The 7478-nt window shown below is 32.9% G+C and overlaps 1 long non-coding RNA gene across 1 annotated transcript in view; it reads right to left on the bottom strand.

The window, feature by feature from the left end:
• Window positions 1-120: 120 nt before the first annotated feature.
• LOC117929189 overlaps window positions 121-7478 on the bottom strand; it is a 13579-nt gene continuing 6221 nt past the window's right edge. Inside the window, exons 3-4 of the long non-coding RNA XR_004653706.1 lie at window positions 682-750; window positions 121-160 (exon numbers count right to left, since the gene is read on the bottom strand). This is a non-coding gene — a long non-coding RNA (uncharacterized LOC117929189). The remainder of the gene's footprint in view (window positions 161-681; window positions 751-7478) is intronic.

Here is a 7478-nt window from a genome sequence, read left to right on the forward strand (position 1 = left end):
GAAATAATATATGCCTTGCCTATATTTTTGAAGAAGATGAGTAAATAAAAAACAAGGAAGATGAGTCTAATGCAAGAAAGAAATGAAAAATCTCACCATTAATTATAGAAAGAAGCATTCCTACAACATCTCCACCAGCACAAAATGCTTTTCCTTGTCCCTATAAAGGAGGAAAAAATTAAATTAGAAGACACTAGTAAAATAACTTTAGAGATCAAATAGAAATTAACCATATATGTGTTGAACCCATAATATGATTTTGCTATATGCAAGAGTATTGTATGATTTTATTATGTTTGGTGGTTCACTAAAATGATTCCACATTGTTACCTAAGTGTTTGACTAATAATGAGCATTGCCTTCCTTTTCCACAAATGAACTAATTTCTACACAGAAATGGATACTTGTGCAACAAGTTAGGATTATCTATTCTAAATTCTTAGTAACCTAAGTGTTTGACTAATAATGAGCATTGCCTTCTATTTTCACAAATGAACTTAGGGCCTAAGTTAAGTCCCTAATATAAGTATACTAAATTGCTATATAGAAATGGATGCTTTGTGTAATGAGTTATGATTGTGTTCTAAATTCTTAGTACTCATTCACTATCACATGTTACCATATACATTTAGTTTCATCAAAGTTTAGATTAAATGCTTTTTTGATATAATTCTCCTTTACCTTTAAAATCAAAATTTTGACCAAGTGATCATTCTCATACACTTCCAAGTTCCTTGAAATTTGAGAAATCTGCACATAAAATGACATTCAGTAAAACCATTAATCAATTGTATTACTTTTAATTCAACATCCCATTTGCCACATCATATGCATAAATGCATGAGAAAATATGTAAGAAAAGAGTGGTGGGAAGATCAAGAAGATATAATAATAAAACATACATCTTCAATTAATATGAAATACAGTAAGTTAATACCTTTTTATCTGTATACATAAATTAAAAATTATGATGCTATGAAAAGTAAGAAATACGTAAAAATCATACAAAATAGCCAAAACTTGTGTCCATTAACAAACACAAGGGGAGAAAATCATTTGTCATGTTCTTCATCTATAAGACTTACATCCTCAACTTCCTACTTGCGATCATATATAGCACATTTTTTTTTCCATGAATCATACATTTCTTACTTTTATTTGGCATCAAACATGCTTCCCAACACTAAACTTGTGTTATTTTTCCAATGCTTGATTTTCTCACTTTTTCATCAAGTTGGTGTGAGTTTGAATCCATATTTGTGAATAAGAGAGCTCAAAGGAATTCTCCTCCACCTAGACAAACACTTAAGAGAATAATTGAGGACCTATTTAAGTCTATTTTGCAAGTAGGAAGATGATTGTTAGTGCGTTAAGGAGTTAGAATCCTTCAAGCTTCTAAGTACTATATATATATATATATATATATATATATATATATATATATATATATATATATATATATATTATTGTCTATTTTCTATTTGTTTCCTTAAGCCTTCTTAAATTTTAGTTTTGGGCATATAATTATTGTTTGTTTACTTACCTTGTTAGCATGATTTGTAATGTCTCGACTTTATGACCTAGAGAAATATATTAAATTTACAAGATTTGGTGTAGGTTTTCCTTAGATATTTGTTAATCACTTTTGAGGTACATGCTTATTGATAATTAAAAATCTTTGTATAGTGGAAATTCAACATGAACTACACTTTGTGATTGATCAAGCCGGGAACTTCTTAAGTTTAACTCACAAAGTAGATTTTGGTTTCTTTGGAAGGATCTTTTATCATGCTTAAATCTTATTATCCTCATACCTTGTTTGGCTATGATCATTATTATTGTTTCATAAGTCAATGCAAAATTTGAATACTTGGCTAAGATTAAGTCTTATATACTTTCCAAGATTCATTCCTTAAATATATGCTGCTCACTTGCAACATTTGGAAACACCCCCAAAAAGGATAAAAAGGCAAATATGAATAAAAACAAAAAGTAAAATTAAAAGATCAATGCCTCCACTTTCAAAATAAAAAGAAAAAGAAAAATATGATATCAAATTAAGAGGGAGTTTAAGTTTTGTTGTATGTAGATCAACAAGGTCATGTTAAACAAAAATCAGACAAACTTAGAACAAATTAACTGGATGTGTTCTTTAATTTGACTAAAGACATGACTAGATGTTACTTCTAGGAGATCAATTTCGAAATATAGAACTAGACAATAAGTCATATTCCCTTGAACATCAATGCTTATATTTCTATGTTGATCCTCTTATACATTGATAGTTATGCATTGATTTTCTAAACTAAAATTAAGATTAATTTTGTTTTTTGGAGTTGAAAACTTCATTATTGTTTGATGGATGGATACTATCCAGAAACTTTACTTGGTACATTACGTTTCAACCTAATTTGCGAGTTTATGAGCTCTATGATTCTACCCTTAGATGTTTATCATTCCTAAATTCATGAGTAATTTATACTTTGATTAGTTTTGGATTTCAAAGCCTTTTTAGAAAGCCCTTTACTCTTACTTGGTGCTTAAATTCTACATCAAGTGCTCAAGCGTTGTCACCAACACTTGAGCGCTCTTATCCAGTGCTCCAAGTGCTCAAGTGCCATAAGTTGTATCCAACATCGCTTCAAGCAATAAGACCACTCAAGTGTTATAAGTTGTTTCCCATGCTCATGACGTCCGAGTGCTAATCTGCATCAAGCGCTCCTATAGGGTATAAATAACCTCCTTCTAGTTAGCTCAAATGTTATGGGTTCTTGCATTTTGTGCATTTGAGGTCAGTTTACTCCTAGTTTCACATTTTCATTTGTATAGTATTGTTTAGGACATAGTTTAGATCATTTCTAGTGGTTTAGTTTTCTTTCATAGTTTTCTTTGTTTTTTGTACCTTTGTATATTCTTTATATTATTGATGGCTAGTTGTCACCATTAGCGTGAGGTGACTGCTTCTAGGTCATTAAAGCCCATTCAGGACATTCCTCTCTAAGGTTCTTTTGACTTGGATGACCTCCTAGTGGGAGTGCTTCCATTGTGAGGAGGATCGTACTCGCTTTTACGCTTCTTTCCACAATTATCGCATCGAGATTGAGTGTTCAGTCGACCTTAGAGCCTTTCAAGATACTCTTCTCTCCACCATCATTTGTGAGTGAGGGTAGAAGACTTTGTTCTTTCTCCAAGGGACTTACTACCCTCATCTTAATACAAATGTTCTATGCTAACATGCACTCTATTGTAGCTGGCATTACATTTAGAGTGACCATGTATTGCCATTCTTTTCTCATCTCCTCCTAGTCAATCGAACGTGTCCTTGGTATGCCTTGTCTTGTTGAGTGTGTTCCTTCATTTTTTCTTGAGGTATAGGCTCTCACCCGAGGGAAGCTTGATTCATTCCCACTTCTCTTTATAGCATTTCTCACCCCATTCCCTCCTACATTTCCATTGTTGGTTTCACCAAGCTATCTCTTCACTTACTATGCCAAGATCCATTACCAAACTGCTAGGTTTATTCATGTCATTCTCTCTGGCTAGTAGTTTGATATAGGGTAGGTCTTTCTCGACAATATGACCCCCTCTCGTGATCATTCCTTCAAATTTGGTGGCCTTTCTTTTACCTTTCTCATTTCTCGAATCCTAAATGACTTTGGGTTCTAGTTTGATGCTTCTTAAGGGGTTCAAGCATTTTATGTTCTTCCAAATGTGAGTTCTTAAGCCAAACATTATAGTCATGTGTATGGTCTCATGGTTCCCATGTTTCCCATGGTATATAGGATGTAACACTAGTCTTAGCAGCTCAAGAGGCTCTCAACAAGGAGAATGAGGTTTGAGCGATGAAGTAGAATGCTCTAGTTCCCGAGGTCAATTTTTCGGAGCTTGCTCATACACGCTTTAGTCGTGGTCATGCTAGTTTCTCACACACATCATCTTATGTACTGTTTACGGTTGATCCGACTATACAAAAGATCATAGATGCCATGACTCATCTTCATTTGAGAATAGACTCACAAGACACCTAGCTCCATGAGGTCTAAGGTTAGCTTTCATATATCATTTAATGGATCCATTCTCAGGGCGCATCGAGTTCTATTCCACCTCTTCCACCTCTTGATGCTTAGAGCTGTTATATATTTTGCTTTGATCTAGATTGATTTTCATTTCTTACACATTTTTTGTATCTAGAATCATGAGTATCTATATATATGATAGTGCTTTATATTTCCCATTGTGTCTCTCTTGTGCTTTATATTTCTATCTTGCTACTTTTTTCATTTTTGTGACAAAAAATGGGAGATCTATAAAACATACTTGCAAAGTCAATCAAATACCAACGGTGGAGTTCATTAGAAGATATATAAGATATTTCTTGAAGTTTGGGAGATATCTCTAGGCAAAAATTTTATTTTATTTTATTTTATTTTATTTTATTTTAATGAGAGTTCTTACATTTAAGGGGAAATGTTATTTTGGGGAGATATTTTTTGAAAAATTATTTTCAAATTTTATTTTTATTCATTTTTAATTCTTGAGGGAAAGTAATTGATATATTGGAGGATACTAATCTTGAGACATTGGAGAAAACCAAATCAACAAAACCAAATCAATTGTTGATTGCATGCCTTAGAAGTTTAAGAGAGATACTTAACATAGATGTTTCTTGCAAAATATTTCTTTGTTATCTGTCTATCTTTCTAAAATTACTCTAAGTCATAAAAGCTTGTTCCCATGATCTTCTTTATGTATATTCTAGTTGGTGAAAGCCTCCTATGCTTTATTGTTGATCTATTGTGTCTTGTCAAGCTTTTATTAGGTTTAGTTAATTTGTATGCATCTATATTCCTCTCAAGCTTTGCTTTGCACATTGGTGTTGCTATAGGAATCTGTTCCATCTTCATGCCTTCACAATGCATTAAGCAAAATCTCCAACTATCTTGTTTTTCTTTCTTGACATTATTTTGTCCCACACATTGCTTTACCTTATGTATAGTTTTCTTTGTGTGCAAGTTACATGATGATGTAAGGCCTTTCCTCAGTTTTTTTAATTTTATTTTTTTAATTGAGCATTCATGTGTGTTATGTAAACTCCTTTATGAGAGTTTAGGTAGGTTTATGTTATGTTTTGTCACAAAATTGCCAAAGGAGGAGATTGTTAGAACATTGAGTCTTATTTGTACGTTGGTAATTTTGTTCCAAGTAAATTGTGACCTTAGAAATCTTTTTAGATAGTGACTTACTCTTCATTGAAGATCAAGAGTTGTTGTTTGTCCAACCAAAAAGTAACAGGTACGTCTAAGAAGGTTTGGCCTGGGGCAAGTTAGGCTTTTAAATGGTATAAAAAGGAACGATGCATTTTTTCTAGAATTAAATTAATTTTTATTTATTTTTGTAAAAGGGCAGGGGCACTTAAGCAGGTAACAACGCTCAAGTGCTAAGACCACACAAGCACTTGACACCACTCAAGCGCCTGAGGCACTCAAGCGGTGGTTAAGTGCGCTCAAGTGCTCATGCCAATTTTATCGAAGATTGGCACAAGTTTATTGAATATTTCATGCAAATCCTATTTAGAAACCTTGAGATACCGACCCTCTTCGACCTCTAGGCCTATATATACCTCATTATAATCCTTTTAGGGTAAGAGATTGGGAAGATTTCAAAAGAGAGTCTCCTTGAGAGAAAGCCTAATGAGCCACACCATTCCCGATCTCTCATTCAAATGATTCATTCAAGAATTTAGAGTTGAAGACCTGCATCCCTTCAATGAGGCTAAAGCGTATTCACTGAAGCAATTGGAGGTTGTTACATCACGGATATGTATTAAGTTATAAGTACTAGAAAGTAAGTCTTTAAGGTAAATGGGCCAAGTAAATATGTGTAACTTAATCTCATATAGTGGATTTAGATTAGTGGCCTTCAACCTTGTAGTTTTTTTATCTCCATAGTTAGTGTAGGGGTTTTTCATGTAAAAATCTTGTGTCCATTGCATATCTCTTTTATTTGTTTTGCAGATCTCTTGATTATATTGGTTGATTGGGTATCTTGGTTATTCTTTCTATCTTGCAAGGAAAAATTAGGTATAACTCATAAATCTTTATTATAAATTTTTAATTACACCCATTTCTCTAGGTGTTCCCTATTGAACTTTGGTTTTTTTTCACCACTTTCTAGTTTATTAATAGAATTCTAATTTTCATTCTCAATTAAAATTTCATGTCTTTGTCTTTTTATTTCATTGTTTTACCTGCTTCTTTTGATTAGAACATGAGTAGCTAAATCCATTGAGGCACCAAAGGATGAGTGAATCTAAGTTAAATCATATCTCAAATCAGTCCTCTAATGGCTTAAATGTCTATGTGAAGTTCACGTGAATCCTAGTGGTCATAGGTGCTTACTACATTGGTTGTGAAGGTCAAAAGTTGAGCAGTCTTAGGCACAAATATAAGCTAACTTGATATGGATTCACTTGGACTAAGCATTGTATTCTTATTCAAGATCTAAACTGAAGGCTAAAAATAACATTGGTTTAGTGCCATTGTTTCTCCTTCAACCTTGGGTTAAAAACATCTAGTTGAGGAGGATTTGAGATTAAGGTGATTTCCTTAGTGGATCTTTTCCTTTGGTGTCTGATTTTCTTATTGCTTTGTTATTTGAAATTTTGTCAAATTATTCTCTGATTAATTCTTTAATTTCCATTATGTTTTAGAGCTACCTCTATTTGTAAGTCATTCACCTTAAATCACCTATTTTCCATACCTCTAGTATTGAAATCATTAGATATTCTAAGTTCAACCCACATATTCAACGGGGGTACTATTTTGACAATTCTTATGCTTGGGAACAATTGAATAAATGATCTGAGCACAACCCTCTTTGGTGATAAGGGTCCAAACTCAATGCTTTAATGGATTACTTAGGTTTTGTTGAGATATTAGGAATGCTTTCCTTACATCATTATTTCCTTATATCATTTAGTGTTGAGATATTAGGAATGTTTAGATATTAGGAAAGTTGAGATATTATGAATATTGAGATATTAGGAATATTGAGATATTAGGAAAGTTGAGATATTAGGATATTAGTTGTTATTTTCTTATATCATTCTTTCCTTGTATCATTCTTTCCCATTCTTAGAATGGCGATTACCCTCTATATATACTCTGTACATGAACGAATGAAAATATGAATAAAAAAACTATCATTTATCAATTTAAACATGGTATCAGAGCCATGGAACTGAAATCCTAGATATTTTGTCGCTATGGTAGTCCGACAGTGATCAACTATCCTAAGACAAGCCCTAATATTGATAAGTCAACCTTCAAATGCACTCACTACAATAAGACTGATCCCACCAGTCTGGATATCCCACAATTTCAAAGCAACGACTCTTGGTATGACCAGGAAAAAAAATGAGGAACCGGGGGTTTGAACCATGGACCTTTAGATCATGTTTAGGTTATCAACACTTTGTT

Source organism: Vitis riparia, chromosome 13 (assembly GCF_004353265.1).
Source record: "Vitis riparia cultivar Riparia Gloire de Montpellier isolate 1030 chromosome 13, EGFV_Vit.rip_1.0, whole genome shotgun sequence".
Lineage (NCBI taxonomy): Eukaryota > Viridiplantae > Streptophyta > Magnoliopsida > Vitales > Vitaceae > Vitis > Vitis riparia.